This window comes from Stegodyphus dumicola, chromosome X1, assembly GCF_044657685.1.
Source record: "Stegodyphus dumicola isolate Sdum_Otavi_A_Nest chromosome X1, ASM4465768v1".
NCBI lineage: Eukaryota > Metazoa > Arthropoda > Arachnida > Araneae > Eresidae > Stegodyphus > Stegodyphus dumicola.
In genome coordinates, this window is record NC_140780.1 from 176,356,667 (window position 1) to 176,368,817 (window position 12,151).

The window sequence follows — 12,151 nt, forward strand, 5'->3', positions numbered from 1 at the left end:
GGACTTCCTGCTTGACCCAAGAGACTTCTGCCGATACATTTGAACCAGTTAAGCGCTTGGCCCCTCAAAGCGCTGGTAGCTAAGGTAACTTTTTGAAACTCGTGCACGGGGTAGAGCATGAAGTGGTCATCCAATTTTTCCAAAAAACTGGTTACCGGAGAGTTTCCATTAAATGTTGCTTCTGGTTTCATCGAAGCGCGCATGGTCTGGACGATGTACCCAAATCCTTCCAGGGCGGCAGCTGGCATTTCTGGATTCTGAGCCGTTTCTGCAGGCAGCACAGGTTCTTCTTGAAACTCGGCCATGGTTACTCTTCTTCGTTGGGCGCCACTATCAGGTTCAATGTTTCTTCTAACCTTTTTTCGGGAACATACAAGGACCTGACTAGGAACAGAGAGCTTATTAAAGCTATGTTCACTAATTGTAGTAAGTAGACAGGATACAGACGAAGGGTATACAAAACCCTTTTTTTTCTTTATATACAATGACTTCCGTACTTCGGAATACAATGACCCTCCACTCGGGGTCTAACGTAAAAGATATCAAAATAAAACTAAACTCTAATTTAACTTTAGAATAATACACGTGGAAGATTGGCCTTATAATAACAGGAAGCGTATGTAGCACAGAGACTGTGAACACTACAATACGTTTAATTTATCAAGAGGATTAAAACCTGTGGCCTGGAAGGCAAATAGCAACTGCGTAACTTCTAAGGTAAGCGGCCTGCTTCGAACTCACTGCTTCCTCTCTTTCGCTTGGCAAAAAGGCCACACTTAAATACTTGGCGTTCACCAGACAACTTTGCATAAAATCCTTAACGCTTATAATTCTGGCCGGAAGTAGAAAATAAGAAGTGATAGTAAAGATTTAAAATAAAATAAACGTTAGTAAAACTTAAGATCCTTACAATGTTTAATTGTTTATTTAGATGCGGGCTAACAGATGGTATTAGTTGTCTACATTTCTGCTAAATATACAAGAATACGTAATGTAGCATTTTGCGCATCTGGCAGGAAGCGTTTTGTGAGTGATGTAACCTATTTTCCTGATGATATTTCTGACACTGATAGTAGTTTTGACTCTGATTTCAAGTATATTGAAGATAGTTACAGCAAAACTGATGAGAATTTCTCGGATTCCTCTGCAGATAGTGATGAATCTGAAAATTCAGTTTCTATTGAAAACGTTCGACTGTGGTGCAAAATTGATATAGAAAATATTACATTATGCAATTATTTTCATTAGTATATATGTTTTACCTTTGTATTTTATAAAATAAATCATAATTTAACCAACATTAATTTTCAAAATGTTCCTTTTATATCATTCTTCAATTTCAGTATTCTGACAACATTTTTCTAAGATCTAATTCTATATTGGAAAAAAACTCTTTTACAAGTAAATTTTGTATATTTTAACTGTAAAATATATGTAGATTTGAAATATGTAATAAAAAAAATATGCAATTTTTGAACCTATTTTGATTTAAATAAGTACGCAGTGAGAGGGTTAAAGGGCAACTGGTGATTAGGGAACCCGATCGCCAAATCGTGATGGTGGAGGTTCATCATCCACCACCTTTTTTAGTTCACGCGCCACTGTAGAGACATTAGGTTATTTCTAAGCAGGAGTAGATGAAAAATGAGCAGCGCCTACGCCGAGACTCGAACTACGGACCTCTTGAATATGCGCCGTGCGTGCTAGTCATTACACCACGAAGGTGGGAGAAATACCTTATAACACTACACATTTTCTTGGTGGAACACTGTTGGAAAATATAGCTTATTTTAAACCTTTTACTGCATCATCTCTCCTCCTTGAAATGATTATTTAGTTTAGTTCTTATTTTAATGTAATATAGTAGTTACTTCTACTTCTTTTTCTTGCTGCCACTGTTTGCATTGAGAACGGACTGTTTCAACCTAATTGAGATGCAAAAACGAAACGTGATGTTACGTCATCTGAAAAGCCGATTCGTGCAGATAGCTGATTAGTTGCCGTGAGATGACGTCATTCCTACTTCTACTATAAGTATCTCGCGTCGCTCTGGCTCAACCCCTTCTAGTTCCTGCTTTCCTGGCAGTTGAGTGAGCGGTTTCCAGCCCCTTCAGAAGGATGCATGCAGTCCGGTGAATGAAGTGCCTTGGTTCCGGTTTGCGGGATGGCTGTTCCTGAATAAAGTTCCTTGGTGCCTGTCCGCGGGATGGTTGTTCCGGAATGGGATTCCTTGGTTCATGTCCACAAGATTATTGTTCCGGAATAAATTCCTTGATTCCAGAGGCTACCATGTGAGTGACTGCCGTGGACGGCATCCATGTCCTTCAATAAAGGCGGCAATTAAAATACGTGAGCGGCGATTCCTTGTGCAAACGGAGTTGGGCCGATTTTAAGTGTTTTCAAGAACTTGATTTAAATTTCAGGTGTTTTTCTTGACCATTGATTATGGACTTATTGAATGTGTAGCCAGCTTTATTTTTAGGCCGCTTAATTACTGTTTAGGACATTTTATTTGTATTGAATGCCAGTGTTTTGGAGACCAGGTAAAAATATTATTTGATGAATGATGGTTATATTATATTTTTCCTAAGACTCTGATATTGAATGAAATTTATTTTCTGTGTTTTTATTATTTTTTATATTGTTAATAAATTGGTTAAGTTCAAAATTTTTTATTGTCTTCATTGTCTGCACAACATATCTCAGGGAGCTTTTATTGCTACTACTGCTAAATGTTTAATTTTTTATAAACTTTAAACTTTGCTTTAGCATCAAGCACATGTAATATTGTTGCAAAGTATTTCCTTTTTACTAGTCTGCATGATGGGTTCTAATGTGTGTTTCCTCATGTCTATGAAAGATCTGCCTGTACTTTGTTGCTTTTTTTATGTCAGAAGTTGATGAGCACCTGTCTCACCTGTAGGAGACAGGTACATTGCCCTATCAACAAAAAGAAACTGGCACATCACAGCTCAGCTGGTGGCAGATTAATTTCTTGCTGCAGGACAGTGGATCTCCCAAAAAAATTGAGCCCAGAAGGAGACTATACAGCTATAGATCAGTTGTCTGTGTCCCATTGTTGAGACAACACTGTACTGCCCATTTGCAATGGTGTCATCAGCATCACGATTGGACTGGGCTTGTGTAATATTCTCGCATGAGAGTAACTTCTCTCTATAATTGTCTTGTAGGTGGCAACTGATGTGACGTAAGATTGGTGCTCCTTATTGTACTTTGTATTGTCTGAAAAATAGTCAAGAAATGCACAGATATCCAAGATGCAGTAGCATATAGGCTGGCATCATGATCAATGACTGCACATCCCTATATATGCTTGTAACTGAGACTGACTAGCCAACAATACATAGATTCAGCTTTACTGCCTCATGTTCACCTTTTCCATATTGCTTTTGGTGATAAATTTGATATTTCATCGCATGCAATGTGTACCTTCAAGACCACCTAAATTATGTAGAGCTAGCTTCATTGCTTGGAATACGTAAAAAATGCCCAAAGAACTACCTGTACTACCCATAGTTTTTCTGATAAATGACATACCCCCAGCAGCAAAACATGGCCTATAGTTCCAGCATGATGGAGCTGCAGTGCATTTCAGTGCTTCTGAACATGATAGGTTGGATATGAAATATTGAGGCTGCTGCTGGATTGCATGTTGGAGTCTATTTTTATGGCCGCCTTGATCAGGAGATCTAATGCCTTTGGATTTCATTCTATGTGGGTGTCTGGAGGAAGTTATCTGCTGAGACCTAGTTGCTGCACACGGTGATTTAAGTTGCTCATCTTCATTCTGTGTATACTTTGGTGGGTATCACATTGCTACAACATGTGCAGTCAGTCATTCCATGGCTCATGCATGCATCCTTCAGTATGCATGATGCACATTTTGTACATGTTCCTAAGTAAACATATGCAAATACTGATGTTCATGTTTGCAATAACATTATTGTTTCTTTGTACTAGATATAACATCATACTTTTCTTCTGCATTTATCTTGAAAACAATGGGTCATACAGGTAAAGTTCTTTGGGCACGTTTTATGCATTTCAAGCGTGGAACGGGGCTGTAGACAGTTTAAGAAATCTTGATGGGACTCTGTGTCTATGCTGCACAAGCCAGAACGTTTTCCGTATTTATTGAGCAGCCTGAAAACTTTTCCAAGATTGGTGGATTGTCTACCAATAATCAGTCTGCTTTAGAATCATCCAAATCCAGCCATGTATCAGATCTATTTGAAATTCTAGGTCAAAAAATGTTCTACTACATTCTATAATTTCATCACCACTAGAATCATCATTGGTAAGTTTGTTCTTGCAGGAATAATTTGACAAACTGTCTGCACACAATGCATCATCACATTCTCTTTTATAATGGTTCTTTTTTATGGAATTAACTGTAAAAAGAAAGTCAAGTTGTTGTCAAAAAGTCAGTTTGTCACCTTAAACCCACCAATAATTCATAGAAAATTAGTTTTCTTATCTTCTGTGCTTGCATAACAATCTGCATAAAATGAGTTTAGTCATTTCCTGTGCTTTAATAATAATATGCACAAAATGAGTTTAATCATTTTCCACTTAGAATGTGTTTATTTAATGCTTGTTTGTTTTGTCTGCAAACACATTTCATGCTCAGTTACTTTTTCTCATCACTTACGTATCACCAGACACATGGTTTTGCTTAGTTGTATGTTATTGGACTTCATTTATACCAGAAGGGTATCTGATAAATTAAGAAAAAGACAATTGTTGTATAACCTCCAATACCGCTTACTTTAATTGTTGATCTGTTTCAAAATTTGCCTTGTATTACCTGCAAGTTTTGTACAAGTTGCCATAACAAGTTGTCTACCGTATCATTAAAGAAAAAAAAGCTTATGTATTTTATGCATGCCTGGTGAAAAATTGTTTTCTTTAAATGCTGATATGTCATTCAATATTAACTGTTTTCATTTGAAATTTCACTTTAATATTTTTCTTGACTATTGTCATATTTTCTGCAAGTTTCATTAACCCGTGAAGATGTGCGCTACTTTTAGCTACGTGAGGGTGCATGTCGAGCTCCGTAGGCCCGAAGCGTTATTTCTTAACAAAACAAAAATAAAATTGTATGTGTAAGTGAAGAAAAACATTTAAATAATAAAAACAGAGTGTATAAAATGTAAAAATATACTTTTAATTTAATAAGTCTAATAAAATTGTATTTTAAACAACTTTAAGACTGAAATTATTTATCATTAACAACAAAAATTAAACTGATTTCAAGCGAAATTGAAATTTAGTACTAATTTATGCAATACAGTCAAAAGTCGTTAATCCGGACTCGTCGGGACTTCGGCGATTCCGGATTATCGATTTTTCCGGATTATAGATCATCAGTTTAAATCTCATAAGATGGCATGCACAAATTCTAAAATTAAAAATATGAAACCGTATTTTAGGAAATAAAGAACAATTATGATCTAAAGGGTATCAAAATTTACAAAAAAAGAAGCTTAATATTTATTTGTTTACTTTATTAAACATTTCTTTCAATGTAAGTTGTTTCGTTTTATGTGATAATACTTTCTCTTTAATTCTATAAACAGACATAATTTCTTGTTCAGTTAAAAAGCTCCGCTATTCAAGTCCCGTAATTGCTGTGCCGAGAATACCGACTAACTTGTCAATCAAAATTTTTTCGTTTTCACTAACCTCTCTGTCACCTTCTTCATGTCTTTATCCATTTTTTGCAGCAATTCCACTTTTTGTTTGACGGACATCGAGACATACTTTCGTTTTGTAGATCCTTTGGGAGCTCCAGAATCGGAAATTGACATAATCGAAAGTTCAAGTTTACTTTTATAAAATTGCTCTTACAGTCTGCAAAAAATAATAAGCTGCATCCAATTTGAAGATTAAGGAATAACGCAAGCATCAACATTAACTGAAATAGATAATTGTATAATTTTAGCTTATACTGTCCGTTAAACGTGCACGCGAAAACGTATTCTGCACTTGCGCACACGCATATGCGCATGCGCGTAAACGCCAATGCGCATGTGTCAACGCGGCACATGCGCAGAAAGTTTTTAGCTTTGAGGTCCGGATTATGGGTGTCCGAATTAACGACTTTTGACTGTATTAAATTTTTACAGCTAAAATTTCAAAATAAAACTTGCATTTCACATTTTTTTGCAAACAATCGTGCTGTGTTTACCACAAACATTTTTCTCGCACATAACGCAGCAAATTTGTGATTTCAGTACATTATGCCAAGACTGTAAACTTTTTTTGCAATTTTCAATGAACTTTTCAAAGCCATATATTATCAGACCCATTTTATTTATTTCCCTTCTAGAAGGTCGATCTCTTATGTCATCAAACAAACATCTCATTAGAAATAAAAAAACGTTGTTAGACATTGTTCGATGAAAAATGTCAAGCACTGTTCCGTCAATCACCCAAAAGTAGAGACCATTTACGTGAGAAGCCTTGTGGAATCCTCCAAAATAAAGAAAACAGGTAAATGCCCTTATTTCTGTAATATTTGTGGATCGAGCATCCCTCTATCTTCCACATTTGACGGCAGTGGATTAGATATAAATGTTCGTACAATCTACTAGAATTTTTACTATTATTTTATCTATAAGCAGTTGCCAAGAATTCATAGGGGAGAACACAAATTTTGCTTCACAAACATTTCCGAGCAATTTTCTCACAATGTTGTGAGCAAGAGTTCTCACAGCAAGTCTTGGTTCCTTTTTATTCCATTTTGTCACATTATATTTGCCATGATAACAGTTTGCTGACGGACACAAAATTACTTAATTCATTACTAGTTTCATCACTTGAGTCTAATGCCTCTTCAGAATTCGATTGGGGATCACTAAACTGTTCTTCACCAACTATTTCTTCGTCCTCTTCATTAATTCTATCTTCATCAGTCGACACTTCAGCTAATAGTTTCTGTAGTCTTTTCATTTCATCGTTATAACTCAAATAGCAAGACCTTTTTGCAACTGCCTGATCTCTTTCACAATTTTAAATGACAATGCGAGCGTACGCCTCGAGCCTGGAAAGCCCGGTTACTCAGTTTCTGAGAAAAGATGAAGGATTAAATTCCAGAAAGGCTTGTGAATGACAAGTACATGACCTTAAACACAGCTACTGAGAAGGTCGAAAAATTTCACCAAAGGGAGAAATTTTTTTATTACGTTTTTGTAACGACCGTGATGCAAAAGCAAAGTTTAAAGTTTATAAAATTAAGCATTTAGCAGCAGTAGCAATAGAAGCTCCCTAAGATTATATGCTGTGCAGACATTGAAGACAATAAAGGGTTTCAAACTTAACCAGTTTATTAACAGTATAAAAAAAAATAAAAACACAATGAATAAATTTAAACAATATCAGTAACTTAGAAATTATAACATAACCATCATCATAATTTCATATACTAAATAGTATTTTACCTGGTCTCCAAAATACTGGCATTCAATACGTGAAAAATGTATCCTAAACAGAAATTATGCGGTTTTAAATGAAATTAGCTACACTGTCATTAGATCCACGCTTAATGATCAAAAAGCACCTGAAAATTAAACTAAGTCCTTGAGGGCACTTAAATCCGGCCTAACTCCGCTTACTGTAGTTGAACACAAGGAATCATAGCCCAGTAAAACATCGCTGCTAACTTATGTTAAATGCCGCCTTCATGAACATGGATGCCGCCCATGGCCTCACTCATCTTGTAGAGAGGAACCAAGGAACTTATTCCGAAAAAGTCGACTTGTAGACTGGAACCAAGGAACTTATCCCTGGACTGCACACATCGCAAGACGTCTTTCAATAGGGGCTGGAAACCGCACACCCAAGAGCCAAGAAAGCAGGAACTAGAAGGGATGAGCCAGAGCGATGCGAGATACTTATACCAAAAGTAGGCATGACGTCATCTCATGGCAACCAATCAGCTATCGGCACGACTCGGCTTTCCAGATGACATAACATCACGTTTCGTTTTTGCATTTCAATTGGGCTGAAACAGTCCGTTCTCAACACAATCAGTGGCAGTGGAAAAAAAGAAGTAAAAGTAACTATATATCCCTTCAAAATAAGAACTAAGCCTAATAAATATTTCAAGGAGGAGAGATGATGCAGAAAAAGGGTTACAATAAGTCATACTTTCCAACAGACCGGGCCTCGCAGGCCTGACACGCGTTCTCGCGGGTTAAATTTATTTGGAAATTGTGTGTGTTAAAAGTAAAAGGTATATAAAATAAAAATCGAAATTTATAAAAGAAACCTTTATATCCTTCGTAATGTATGTTATTTAAATACAAATACTGCATATAGCTTGTAAAATATTTTGTGAAAGTTACAGATCATTTCCTAGTTTTTATGATGCCAGGATGGCTAAAAATAAGTTTACCTCTTAATCATTTTACTGTTTATCCCATATATGCAGTGATGACTGAATTTTTGCTGGCAAGCCATTTCAATCATATTATTTAAATAGTTGCACTTACATTGAAGCAGTATTTAAGGAATTTAAAAAAAAAAAAAAAATCTCGCTTTCGTCTGGATAGTGAAAAAAATATGTAAAATAAAATCCAAACTTTAATTCATAATAAGCTCCAAAGTCTACTGTTTAATTGGTTATATCCTCTTTTTAACATAAAAATAGTAATGTGCTTATAAATGAATGTTTTTAAATTGCATCATTTAAAATTATTCTTTTTCAAATAACTTAAATAATGCTAATCAGGCATGTAATTATGTAACTCTTCTAGTAATAATATTATTAAAATTTGCTAATAAAATTACTTGTTAGCCAGTAGAATTATGTAGAACCAGAATTGTTATTCTTAACCTAACTTCAAATTGTAATCTGTGCATTTATCTTTTGCTTGCTCCTCTGCTAGTTTGTTTCCAGTTATTTTTCTTAGATGATATATAGTCAAAAGTTGTTCATCCGGACACCCATAATCCGGAATTATCTATAATCCGGACCTCAAAGCTACAAACTTTTTGCGCATAATGCATTTACGCATGCGCATAATACGTTTACGCATGCGTGTTTAATGTATAATGGGCGATGTAAGCTAAGCTAAAATTATCTAATTATCTATTTCAGTCAATTTTGCAGATTGCATTGTTCCTTAATCTTTGAATTGGATCGGGCTTATTATTTTTTGCAGACTGTTAGAGCAATTTTATAAAAGTAAGCTTGAACTTTCGATTATGTCAAATAGAATTTTCGATGCTGGAGCTGCCAAAGGATCTACAAAGTGAAAGTATGTTTCGATGTCCATCAAACAAAAAGTGGAATTGCTGCAAAGAATGGATAAAGGCATATCCTTTGTTTCTCTAACCATTCCGAAATCTGTTTATCAATTTCACGCTGCTCTACGGGGGAGGGGGATGTCGCGGCTCGCAATAAATTGGATGTTGATCTGTCAGCACTATCCTTATCTTCGGGGCAGATGTTTTTATTTTATTTGGCATATAATTCCGTACTAAATGTACTATTTCATGTTGATGTACTCCGTCTTTGATATGATTTAAATCATCAAATTCCTCGTCATTTAGGTGTTTGCGCGTACGCGTAAGACCGTTATGGCTGCGAATATACATGCGCGCATGCACATAATACGTTTACGCATGCGCGTTTAATGTATAATGGACGGTATAAGCTAAAACTATCTAATTATTTATTTCAGTTAATGTTGCAGATTGCGTTGTCCCTTAATCTTCGAATTGGATCCGGCTTATTATTTTTTGCAGACTGTTAGAGCAATTTCATAAAATTAAGCTTGAACTTTGGATTATGTCAAATACATTTTCCGATGCTGGAGCTGCCAAAGGATCTAAAAAGCGAAAGTATGTTTCGATGTCCATCAAACAAAAAAAGGAATTGCTGCAAAAAAATGGATAAAGGCATATATCCTTTGATTATATTATCATTCCGAAATATGTTTATCAATTTCACGCTGCTCTGAGGAAGGAGGGAAACGACACGGCGCGCAATGAATTGGAAGTTGATCTGTCAGCACTATCCTTATCTTCAGAGCACATGTTTTTATTTTATTTGCCTTATAATTCTTTAATAAATGTAGTATTTCATCTCAATGTACTCCGTCTTTGATATGATTTAAATCAAGTTCGTCCTCATTATAATTTGCTTCCGATATTGAGGAAAGTGACTCAGAGGTTATTGAAAATGAAAAAATTTCGATTGACAAATTAGCCGAAATTCTCGACACAGCAATTATAGGACTTGAACAGCGGAACTTTGTAAGTAAACAAGAAATTATGTCTGTTTAATAGAATTAAAGAGAAAGTATTATCACATGAAACGAAGCAAATTAAACAACTTACGTTGAAAGAAATGTTTAATAAAGTAAACAAATAAATATTTAGCTTTTTCTTTTTGTAAGTTTTGATACCCTTTAGATCATAATTGCTGTTTGTTTCATAAATTATGGTTTCATAGTTTTAATTTTATAATTTCTGCATGGCATCTTACCAGATTTAAACTGATGATCTATAATCTGGAAAAATCGCGAATCCGGAATCACCGAAGTCCCGACGAGTCCGGATTAACGACTTTTGACTGTATTAAGCTTTTTTTTTTTTTTGTAAATGTTGATACCCTTTAGATCATAATTGCTCTTTATTTCATTAATAACAGTTTCATATTTTTAATTTTATAATTTCTGCATGCATATCTTACCAGATTTAAATTGATGATCTATAATCCGGAAAAACCCATAATCCGGAATCGCTGAAGTCCCGACGAGTCCAGATTACGGACTTTGTACTGTAGTTCAAAATACTTTTTGCATACCACCAGTTGATAATCCCTGCTATAAATTTCTTAAATAACGATAAGACTATTCAAGAATTTTTGAAATATTTTAGCATAAAATTTGCTGTGTGGAACATCGCAAGTTCATGGGAGGATGTATCTCCAGGTACTTTAAAAAATTCTTGACTTAATTTATAGCTAGCTGCTATATTTGATGGTGAGTCTGATGAAGATGATATCAGCAAATTTTGAAGGTTATCGGATATCAGAAACTGAATGTGAGATTTTCCAATTAATGGATTTTGTAATGAAATGTGGAAAAGTGATAATAAATGAAGATGATATAACAGAAGTTTTTCATTGCGATAACGATACCCCAATCATCAATCAATTAACGGACGACTAAATATGCTGTATGATCTAAATTGGGAAAATACCACTACCGATAGTGAAGAAAGTGACTGAGAGGTTATTGAAAATGAAACAAATTATAATTGACAAGTTAGTCGTAGTTCTCAACACAACAGTTACAGCACTTGAACACTAGAACTTTGTAACTGGACAAGAAATTAGATCTATCTAATCTAACAATAAGTTAGATTATCCCAGCATAGCAGAGCAAGCACTGCCTACTGCACTTGCCATTTTCAAACACTTCTGAGTGTGAAAGTGCATTTTCAGGAATTGTAGCAATAAGAAAGACTATAAGTGCAAGCTGAATATTGGCAGTGATTTACTTTGCACATTTCCTTTTAGTTAACCAAGAATTGAAAATATTGTTATATGTATGTCTCATTGATTTATTTTCTTTTCCTTACCATATGAGTGTGAAACAGCATTACTTCTATAACAAAATCTTTATAAATTATGTTTTGTGTTCTTACCACGCTTATAGGTAGGTAATATTATTATTATTATGGACAAGGGAAATTTCATTTTTGGCAGTACGAAAGCATGACCCCCCCCCCACACACACAAAAAAAAAAGAGTTGGGGAACCCATGCAGTAGAGTTTTACTTATCTAGTATAATTCACACTACTGTTTTTGATAACCCATGACTAGATTTTGTTTGACCTAAATTTGTTCTGCACTTCTGATTAAAATATTTAATCCAGTCAAACATTTTCTGTGAGCAAAGTTGGAAGTTCACATGTTGAAAATCAACTGTACAGTCAAACCTCAATAGAAATCACTATGGAGATATAGAAAAAATGACCTGTTATCTGGAATGACTGAGTATCTGCGAAAATTGATAATTTTTTTGGGGGGTGGAATTAAACAAAATTTTGTTTGTTGATTTTTGTTAAGAACGAAAATAATGCTTTAAAATATTCAAATAAAATTTCAAA

General features: G+C 34.9%; 1 protein-coding gene across 5 annotated transcripts in view; it reads left to right on the plus strand.

Annotated features, from left to right (window-relative positions):
* Positions 1 to 12,151, plus strand: part of LOC118198324 (uncharacterized) — a 408,445-nt gene that overhangs the window by 183,288 nt on the left and 213,006 nt on the right. The window lies entirely within an intron of this gene.